The following is an 11042-nucleotide window of genomic DNA, read 5'->3' as shown; positions in this document are numbered from 1 at the left end:
CCTGGTCTACACAGAATGTGTGGAAAGCTAGCACAGCGCTGCTATACTAAAAATCTTCTTCTTGATGTGTTAATGTTTTATTCGCAGGAAGCTTTATACATGGGGGAACATTAAAAATTGGACTGTTCCCCACTTTGAGGCTACGGTTACCAACTTCCAGGTGAGGCCCCTGGAGTACTCCCCTAACTACAACTGATCTCTAAATTACACATCAGTTTGGGGGGGGGGAACAGCTTCAAAGAGCAAATTCCACCACATCACATCCTCCCTCCACTCTCCACCCAAACTCCGCCCTCTTCAATCACGGCCCCCGCAAATCCAATCCACGTCCAATGTTACTATCTCAATAATTGTGCTGCACGTGTAAACCAGATCTTGTTCCCAAAGTAGTGTAGCTAAGATTGCCTAAAGACTTCAGGCGGAGAAGCTTGTTCGCCGCGCCTAAAGAAAACACGCGGTGGAAGTCTCCAGTCGTCAAGATTTTTATTTATTCATTTATGTTAATAATGGCGCCAGCTATTTTCCCGCCCGACCTGGCGGCATCAGGAGCGAATAATGGTTAGAAGTTCAGCGGGCGCTAGGACCCAGCTTGGAGCCTCGCGTGGCTAGATAGCCGGCGTTAGGACCCGTCGGCAGTCTGACTAGATACACCTGTGCCCAGGGCGGCGGAGTTTCCCGCTGCCTTGCCCGGGGTCGGCTGCAGGTGAGAAGTCCGACCGGTGCTGTTCTGACTCCACCCCGGCCAGCTTGCTCGGCATCGCGGACATTAGAGGCGGACTCTCGCCTCCAAGCTGAGCTTTCGAGTCCTCTTTGGAGGTGAGTCTGGTGGCTTGCCCTTGTGCTTCTCCGGGGCTGGCTGGGTTTTGTTTCTGGTTATGGGTGGACTGTGGCAGAAAGGGCGAGGGGAGCCCGCCTGAGGAAGGGACAATCCCAAGAAGAGGGACTGGAGAGAGTTCCGCAACTGTTGCGTTCCTTGGTATGCATGGGGCGCGGGGTGGCACTAGTACACTCTTAGCTTGGTAAGGGAACGGATTTTGGGGGGTGGGAATAGGTTTCTAATTGATATAGTTGGGGGGGCTGCTAGGTAGCTTTGGTGCCGGTAGAAACAACGTGGGGAGCCTTTGACTGCTAGTTATTAGTTAGGCTTTTAAGAAGTTTCCATCTACCATGCTTTCCGCTTTTCCTAAGTTAGTAATGTGAGCACAAAACCTACCTTGGCTAGACCTGGGAACCAATCTGAGCCCCAATTTGCAAAGTGGGATCTATGTTTACAGTCTGTATTCTGGAAATCTCTTCTCCCCCCCCCCCTTCCCCCACTCCCTCAGCATTTAAAATTCTGTTAACAAAAAAAGCAAAAGGGAGGAGGGGGTCACTGAAGTGACCCATCTTGGGTCAAGTGCAACTTGCTGTTCATCCCACTTGTAACTTGCCCTGCTTCTTGCTCTGCAACCCACCAGTTGCAGAGTGACTGCACAAATATAGCCAGGGGCTAGTCTGAAAGAGAGATCGGCGCTAACAAGTGAATCTTTCTCTTGCCATCCTTTCTGGTACATGGATTTCTTGGGTTTTTCTTTAAAAGTTCCTGGCCAGAGATCACAATGGGACAAAAGAAATACACCATGCGAAGAATCCTTCTTTTAAAGCACTTTCAGTTCTCTTTAAAAAGCTGCGTTTTCTCTCTCCAGTCTTAGTTTTAAAAGGTTTCCTTGCCTTGCATCCGCGTCCTTCAAGAAGTAGCACGTTGGCAACTCAAAGGTGCCTTTAAGCATTCTGTTAAAAGCATCTGTAGAGTTTAGATCTGGTAAACCACAAAGAGTGTCTTGGACTGACTGAGTTTTGCCGAGACTGGCCCTCAAGCTCCAGATCAGGAAATGTCTAGGCTATGGGTTGACCTTTTATCTGCTAATTGGTGTTTTGTTTTTTGTTTTTTTAAAAAAACTATAGGGAAACCAGTTTTGTGTGGCAACATTCAGGCTCCTTTTTATTATGATAATATATTTAGCAAGTCATACCATGTGTGTGTGTATTAGTGTGAAGTTTTTCACTCGATCCGAGCCTTTGCCCACAGCCATGTAAGACAGAAAAGGGCATTATTAACACCTTATCCTGTGGTGAGGGCTTGAGCTGTAGTGGCTTCCTACATAACAGCCATGAGGTTTGAACCGGGGATTTCCTGGTTCAGAGCTCAGTGTTGCTATGCTGACTCACTAACTTTACAGCTGTCTGTCTGGTTGTGAGACTGGCTAGGGGACCAGAGACTTTAGAGAGACGCAAGCAGGGTTTGAGGAAGTTAGTTCTGGAAGCTGTTGTCAGTGACACAGCTGGGGCAGGCTGAGTAGAAACAGTGCCTCTGAGCATAAATGTTCCTCAACACAGAGAAGCTTCATCCAGGCTCTACACATCTGAGCCTCAGAGGCACTATTTCCATGATGTGTTTTTTTCAGGCATGCTGGAGTTTTCGGACCACTCTTGTTTTGTTTTAGAATGGAAGGGGATGCATGAGTAGGGGCAAGGCAGAGGGAGTGGGATTTTCTGGCTCCCCCCCTCCCTGTCTCTTTATAAGAAAAGAGAGTGGAGCTGCCAACTGACCTGCTCCTCTGTCTTTACTAGCAACTCGAGACATGCATAATCAACCAGATGCAGGCTTTCTGGGCATTATTACTTGCTAATGTCTGCAGAATTGTTAAAACAGCAGGATTGATAAAAGTGCTTGCAGCACTCAAAATAAGGTATCAAAATGATAGTAAAAGTTGAGGACATGTAATTTCTGTGTGTGTCCCACTGTGTGCAGAAGAGTTCCTTCTCTGTCTGCAGGCTTCTAAATTGCCCTAACATCAGCATGCCCCTTTCTCTGACTTCCACTTGAATCTTCTGCATTACATGCATTGTTTGTTCAATCCTAATACAAGTTTATGAAGCACTTTACAAAGCTGTATGTTGGTCTGTTGCAGTAAACTGGAGTACTGTATGAGTCCTCTGTTTTCACTACAGAGTTAGGTTTTATTTTAATGTCTGCATACCTCTTATCTATAATGAGATGTGGCAGTTCCAAACTGGTGAATTGGGAGAGACCAGTGAATCCCTAAACTTGGTATTTTGGCTCTTTTTCTTTCCCCAGTCTGTTTACAAGGACAGAGTGTAGAGATAAACATCAAATGTTTACATGATATGAATCTATTTACCATTTATATATTGCTCACAAAGGGTTACCTGTGTGTTCCTGTGTCTATGGAAATGTGTTTTCCAATGTATGCAAAATTGTCATTAGAACATACAAGCGTAGACCCACAAGAAACTTGTGGAGATGGTGAATCCCTTCTCCCTATTTACTTCCTTCCCTCTTTCTCTTTCAATCTTCTCCATTTTCTGCCCTTTCCCTTATCTGTCTGCCTACCCCCATCTCTTTTGCCCCATCCAGGGGTCATTTCGTAGAAAAAGAGCTAGGGGAACTCATTAGCATAACTCATTAGCATATGTCACACCCCCTGACATCAGGGGCCCGGCGGTGGACTTGCAAGGCCAGCGGGAGTGCGAGGAAGCCCCGCCAAGGCCCTCCCTGGCCCCAGGCAGGCAGGGGTAGGGAGAGGCAGGGAGGAAGCAACTTACCCTCCCTCTTCTCCTGCCTCCTCCTGGCTGAATGAGGGCTGGAAGCGGGACGGCCGGAAGCAGAGGGCGGGGCTTTGTCATGTGCCCCGCCCCCTGCACCTCACCCGGGGGAACTGCTCGTCAGTCTACCCCTTATCCCCCCCCCCCCCCGTATTCTCCATCAGTCTACCCAACCCTTGCTTCTCTCCCCACCAGCACATCCAGGCCCTAGCACTCACCTTGGGGCCTCACCACAGCAGTGTCTGGGAGCCACTCCCAAGCCCCAAATGGCTCCCAGAGTGTGTTGCAGTGGCTGGGCCCCAAGTGGCTCCCTGCATCCACTGCCATGGTGGCCAGGCCCTGAGCAGATCCTGGTGTCCCCTGCCACCAAGGCCGGGCCCCAAGTGGCTCCCAATGTGCACCACGGTGGCAGCTGAGCCCTGTGAGGCTCCCTGCTTTCTACCCCAGTGGCAGAAGCCAAAAATGAGAGATCATGGGAGGAAGTGAAAATCCAAAAACAACATCCGTGACAAAAATAATGAAGAGTCAATAAAGATATGTTGCAAAATCAGTTACTGTAGTAATTCTGTAGAAAATTCTCTTCTATTATCGCTCACACGCAACAAATGCTGCGCAATGTAAACTATTCGTTTCACAATAATTGCTTTATCTGAGCGTGTAGCAATCACAGTTCTTATCAATTACTACTGATCAACTCTTGAAGGAAACATTCCATGTTTGCGTGTGAGCAATAATAGAAGTGAATTTTCAGAAGAGAATTTTCTACAGAATTACTACAGTAACTGATTTTGCAACATATCTTTATTGACTCTTCGTTATTTCTGCCCCAGTGGTGGCTGGTCCCCGAGTGGTTCCTTGTGTCCATCCAGTGGGCTTGCCAAGGCTTCCTTATTCTTCAAGCAGGCTTGCCAAGGCGGATTCCCCTCTGCTCTTGGCTGCTCACCTGAAGCTGCTTTGAGTGGACCGGTGGAGGTTTCCACTGCCCCTCACTGGCAGATCCGGCACTCTGTTACCACAGCAACCACCAGGCTCCTTTCCAGCTGCCCTGCAGTATGTGCGTTGCGTGAGCATGCGCAGATGGACAATTTAAACCCCCCCCCCAAAAAAATAAATAAATAGTTGTTTGTTTTTTAACTTTTTGGATTTTTCTGCAACCCTAGGGAGTCACCCAAGTTTGCAGAAAAGCCTGTTTAAGGTGAGTGTGCCCCCATCTGCAGATTTAGATATCCACACATGGGAGCACAGTTGAGAAACCCACACACACATTTTTATTTATTTATTTATTTATTGAAATAAAAATTTGTAGCAGTACTGATGTATGGGTTCAATTGATTGTGAGCTTGTTAATGTCAAAACAATAGTTTCTTATGATTGGTTTATTCAATAAAATTTACATCCCTGCTCTAGACCAGAGATGTTTTGTGATGGTTCACTGTTTGGCCCCCTGATTTGACTCTGTTTGATCCCCTAAAGTCCTCTCAGATTTTAATCAAGATGAAGTAAAGTATTGGCCCACAACTTCACTTGTAAGGAAAGGAACAATGCTTTAAAGAAACAGAGATTCTGCACTGATTTAGCTCCCCTTTTTGCGTGTATTATATTCCTAATATATGCATGTGCACATCTGTGTATACTGAATACACTTGGTGCATGTGCTTTGTAACTGGGAAACCCTCCCTGAGCAATGGCATCACTGAGCCTGACAGCTCAAATGAGGGTGGGGCTCATTTCTGCAGCAGAAGCACCCCTCTAGTCTCTGGCCCACTCGTGTGCTGTGTGGAGTTGCTCTTCCACAAAAATTGGCTGTCCCTTTTCTAGAGAATGCAATGGAAGTGTCTAGGGAAGCTGCTTCTTATTCAAAAGACTGGAATTGATAGATTACATCATGATACCGCCACACCCCACCTCCTGTGCACCTCCACAAAGTTTAAAACATTTGGACATCAGTCAGTCTCAAAATGAATCCACATGGACTTTGAGGTTCCCTGCCAGCATAACAAATGGGAACTGTTTTCAGCCACCTTTTGGTTTGTATCTAAGCATACCATGGAGTGGCAAAAGTGTCAGCAGTTGTTTAAGTTGTGAGTCACTTGCTAGTAACACACTGCACAGTTTGCAAGATATCTGCCACAAGGTGACTGTGAACACAGTAACCTTCTGATTGGTTGTGTGTGTGTGTCAGGTGTCATAAATCTTGCTTGCTCAAGTACCTCGGTATATGGAATTGCCTCACATGCCTGCATGAACTGGGACTTAATCAGATTGATGCAAATGTGATAAGGGTTGTTTCCATTAATAGCTCATTGTGATGTCCAGGATTCTTATCAGGTAAGGCTTTTCTAGCATGGTATTGAAATTATAGGAGCTCTACCAAATAAATCAGCAAGCCTATCTAATCCTTCAGACTGGTGCAAGGCATTTCCCCCTCCAAAACTCTGCCTCTAATTAAAAAAAGAAATTGAAGGAAAGCTCAAAAGAGCCACAGCAAAGGTGGCGCTGAAGGAGTCTGGAATCCTAAATCAGACTCAGTTAATTGTTATCTGTTGCTTGATTGGACATGTAGTTCTATACAGAGTTAGTCTCATGCAAGCTGTGGTGGCTCAGAGGTTAAGAGCAGTTCGAGACCCGAGTGCCGCGTGACGGAGTGAGCTCCTGTCTCTGGCCCCAGCCCCTGCCATCCTAGTGGTTCGAAAGCAAGAAATTGCAAGTAGATAACTTTGGTGGGAAGGTAACAGTGTTCTGCGCACCTCAGTATTTAGTCATGCCGGCCACATGACCACGGAAACGTCTTCAGTCAATGCTGACTCTTTGGCTTGGAAACAGAGATGAGCACTGCCCCCTAGAGTCGGATTCAACTAGCTTTTGAGCAGAGGAAACCTTTACCTTACCTTTAAGCTCAGTGGATATAGATTGGGGTAACTCTTCAAAGAATTGCTCTGTCAGGATCTCTCTTGGTGACACAGCACAGTGCAACTGGAAAAAAACGTTGCCTTCTAAAAAATGAAAGTCAAATAATTTTAAAAGCAAGGTGGAAAATTGTGCTTTTTTGTTTTTCACTTTTAATTCAAAACCAAAGTAAACACTTCTACAGGGTGGGTGGGTGTGGAAATCTGAATGTCAGGTTTTGTTTCCTTCAGTTATAAAATGCGGCCATTCTGTTGTGAAACATTTATTTTGTGTATTCTCTTCTCCAGCTTTACTTAAAGACAAGTGAGCTGCCACTTGGCTGTGAAGTAGATTCTAACTCTCTTCACCAGTGTTCCCTCTAAGCTGAGTTAATGTGAACTAGCTCATAGTTTCTTAGCCTCTGGCTCACACATTTTTGTCTCCGCTCAGGAAGAATGGCTCCAGAGCAAACTAAGATATGCAGCAGTCAAATCACTCGCTCACAACTTTAATGCCAGCAGCTCACAAAGTAGAATTTTTGCTCACCAGACTCCGCAGCTTAGAGGGAACCTTGCTCTTCACCCACCTACCACACTAGGTGTTTTCGTTCTTGTGTCACAAACGCTTCCTGGAAAAAGCGGCCTTGCGTCAGTCCGTGATTTTATCTATATCGACATGTAGGCTAGGAGGTGATGGGCTGCCACCAATCCAGCAGAGAGTCATCTCTATTTTCTGGAGTGTGTGCAGAAGTATGGAGAGAGCAGGACTAACATGCTGGCAAGCAGCGCGAGAAACATTGCTGGAGGTAGCAAAGCTGCCAGCCATCTGTAAGCTCTGCTTGTGGGGTTTCTGAGCTGCTTGGAAGTTGTTCAGTTGGAAGGTCTGCAATGGCTGCCAACAGGGCTCCTTTTGTAGAAAAAGTCCAGCAGGAACTCATCAGCATAATAGACCACACCCAACAGCAGAAACTCATAAGCACATTAGGCCACACCCCTGACAACACAGCACATTAGCATATTTGGCCACACCCCCATGTTACCAGAAGTGTAGTCATCCAGCCACACCCACCTTTTGCTTCTTATTCTGTTTGTTGTCAAAACCCAGGGCTTTTCTTGTAGCAGGAACTCCTTTGCATGTTAGGCCACACACCCCTAACGTAGCCAGTCCTAATGAGTTTCTGCTGTTGGGTGTGGCCTATTATGCTAATGAGTTCCTGCTGGGCGTGGCCAACTCGGAAGCCAGACGGAACTCTGTTCCTGTGCGTTCCTGCCCAAATATAGCCCTGGCTGCCAACCTGCGTTAAACCACGCTGCATGCTCCAGTTTATCCCTATTTCCCTGTACCTGATAAATCTGTCTGCAAGGGAGGAGCTGTAGTGGGGAGGACTCGGTGGTAGAGCATCTGCTTTGTATGCAGAAGGTCCCAGCTTTAATCCCAGGCATCTCCAGTTAAAAGGGTTAGGTAGTAAAATCACCTGTGCCTGAGAACTTGGAGAACCGCTGTCAGAGTCCACAGTGCTGACACTGATAAACCAGTGGTCTGATTATAGACTGCTTTCCCACACATTGGATAACGTACTTTCAATGCACTTTAGTAATTGTTTGCAAGTGGATTTAATCCACTTGCAAATGATAGCTGAAGTGCGTTATTCGACATGTGCAAAGCAATTAACATAAGGCTGCTTCCTGTGTTGAGTTATGGTACCTATCCCCAATAAAGCTGTGTGCGATCTGTTTGGAGGACATCTTTGAAGAAAAGGTCATCATAACCTGTTAGGTTTTGTCATTCATTGGGGCAATGATAGGTCTGAGTGTCAAAACAAAAATTGCAGTGTCTGCTTGCGAAGATGTCGTGTGGTGGCAAACGAAAGGGGGAGAGAGATGAAGGTTGCACTTGGCCAGCTACATTAGCAGCAAGCCGAGCTCCTGTGGTATGGCCAGTGCTTCAGAAGCCCACCTGGGACCCAGGTGATGGTTGTGCAGGTCTGGGAAGACATGATGGTGAGCAAAAGCCATGCCCTCCCCCCGCCCCACACACAAACACTGCTGGACCCAGAAGCACTACTGGCACCTCTGAGCCTTGCCTTGGTTGTTTGAGTGGCAAACTATTCTCGTGTGCCAAGCAGAATGGCCTGGCATGCCACTGTTTGGGGCACATACTGGTAGATTGACTACCCCGGCTTCAAGCCTTAGGCCCCAAGTTCTTTTGAAGTTCTCTCACCATTCAACAGATCCACAGAAATATGTATGCATGAATACCAGGCACCGTGTTGTCCAAGTCTGTTATTTTTAAGACTGCAGCCACTGGGGTAGATCTTGAGCTGTGATAACTTATTGTAGGACAACTATGTGTTTTTCAGTTGCCTTTTCAAAAGAACTTTTGCTCATTTAGCTTGGATGAGTGACTGTGGCAGAATAGATGAACACAGCATAGTCTGGAAGTGAAGATCCCTCGGTCACTTGTGGGGTGGCTCATAAAATAATCCTTGATATCGGAATAGGGGTCTTAAAGGTAATGCTGGACAGCAAAAAATGTAAGTGTCTCTCCCAATGCGTATCCAACAAGATGGTGTTTGACATATTCTAGAGCAGGGGTCCCCAGCCTTTTTTGACCCTGTGGGCACCTTTGGAATTCTGATCCAAGGTGTTGGGCGCAACCACAAAATAGGTGTCGCAAGAGGTGGCACCAACTCTAAAATGGCTGCGGCAGGAGGTGGAGCTACATGCACAAAGGAAGCTTGAGTGCAGGGGGAAAGGGGCAGTTTTGAAGATGCACTGGGAAAGAGGAGTGAGAGAGAAGAATACCAACATTGTGGGGCAATGCTCCCTCTAAGCTGTGGAGTCTTGTGAGCAAAAATTCTACTTTGTGACCGACTGGCATTAAAGCTGTGAGCGAGCAATTTGGCTGCTGCACAAATTAGTTTGCTCTGGAGCCATCCCTTCCTGAGCTAAGACAAAAATGTCTGAGCCAGAGGCTAAAAAACTGTGAGCTAGCTCACACTAACTCAGCTTAGAGGGAACACTGCTGTGGGGGCAGCTGCTGCTGAAACCATCCAGATCTCCAATGGCCAGTCAGGAGTCTTGCTGGGCAGCAGCACCACATGGTCCCACCCACTGTCTAAGAATGCTTGGTGGGTGCCAGGAAATGTGTCAGCTGGTGCCACATTGGGAACCCCTGTTCTGGGGTGCTCGTTTGTTTCATGTGTGGCAGTGGAGAGACCTAAAACGGCCCCACAGATTTCTCAAATATGCATAAGTTCTGTGTCAGACACATGGAGAGTTCCTGGTGGAATATATTCACATGGAAAGGGCTAATCTGGGAATGAGAAGTTCCAAAAAGCCCCTGGTTTACTAGGATGAGTGGAAGCTTTGAAATAATGAATATACTGTATAAGGTGAGAGAAGCTATTTAAAAAAATGAATTCAAGCAGCAATGAAAATCCTATGCACACGACATGGGAATGAGCCCCAATGAGTTCGGAGGGACCTGTTGAGTAAACATGCATAGGATCAGGATGGGCATTTTCATTTTACTGTGCCAGAGGTCTTGTCTTGTTGCCATTGTGCAACTTCTATGCAGGTGGCAATGTTGGGGTGTCAGTAAACTAAGATCCTTTAGTGTGTTTAAAAAAAAAAGTTCTCATGCTTGTCTCCAGGGTGGCCAGAAAGCAGTGCGCAAATTAACCTCAGTGCTAGCCTGCCTGGAAAAGTTAGCATTTGTTAGCTGCTGAAAGATAACAGCCTGCCTTGCACAGACTGGGCTGGTACAAGGCGGAACTGGTTAGATTGCTTGTGTTTAATATTGACTGATAATCAATACGGAAAGTGGCATAGTTTGAAAGTGGCACCGGCAGGCTCTTGAGCTAAATCGCTCTCTCCTTGGCTTCTGTCTAGAACTAGGGGACAACAACATGCAGTGGCCAAAATGTCCTAAAAATCAAGGAGCCAGAGGCTACATAACAGCTCATGATCCACCAAGTAACTTATTATTATTATTATTATTATTATTATTTTCAGTTTATATACCGCTCGAACCCCGAAGTGTCTCTGAGCGGTTTACATACGATTTAATTTCCTACCTAGGGCCACATTAACTAGGGAAGTGTTTTTGCCTACCAGCACCCAGGCAGCTCTTGTTGACTCTGTTTTGCTTCCTTGGGACGGGTCTTGCTTCCAGCGACTTCCTCTGGCGGGCTTTTATCCTGAGGCACGGCCACGCCCCAGGTTAAATAGGATGCATATTTCAATGCATCCTGTTGCAGAGGACCACAGCACTCTGCAGTACTGCTGAGTACGGGGGGGGGAGTGTTTGCAGGGACCAAGCGGGGGTGGGTGGGAAGAAGTGTGCTCTATTGGAGTAGTGTAGTAGTTAAGTACATGGACTCTATAATCTGCGTATGTGGACTCTAATCTGGGAGAACTGGGTTTGATTCCCCACTCCTCCACTTGCAGCTGCTGGATGACATTGGGCAAGCCATAGTTCTGGCACAGCTGTTCTTGAAAAAGAGCAGTTTCTGTCAGAGCTCTCTCAGCCCCACCTACCTCACAGGG

The 11042-nt window shown here is 46.7% G+C and overlaps 1 protein-coding gene across 1 annotated transcript in view; it reads left to right on the top strand.

Annotated features, from left to right (window-relative positions):
- Positions 1-679: 679 nt before the first annotated feature.
- The window catches only part of GALNT6 (polypeptide N-acetylgalactosaminyltransferase 6), a 97488-nt gene continuing 87125 nt past the window's right edge, over positions 680-11042 (top strand). The window contains exon 1 of the mRNA XM_015407692.1: positions 680-816. The gene's annotated coding sequence lies outside the window, so the exon portion shown is untranslated. The remainder of the gene's footprint in view (positions 817-11042) is intronic.

Source organism: Gekko japonicus, unplaced genomic scaffold (genome assembly GCF_001447785.1).
Source record: "Gekko japonicus isolate JY-2015 unplaced genomic scaffold, Gekko_japonicus_V1.1 scaffold1692, whole genome shotgun sequence".
In the NCBI taxonomy this organism is placed as follows: Eukaryota; Metazoa; Chordata; class Lepidosauria; order Squamata; family Gekkonidae; genus Gekko; species Gekko japonicus.
The sequence above is the reverse complement of the archived record's forward strand: the minus strand, read 5'-3'. Positions and strand labels throughout refer to the sequence as shown.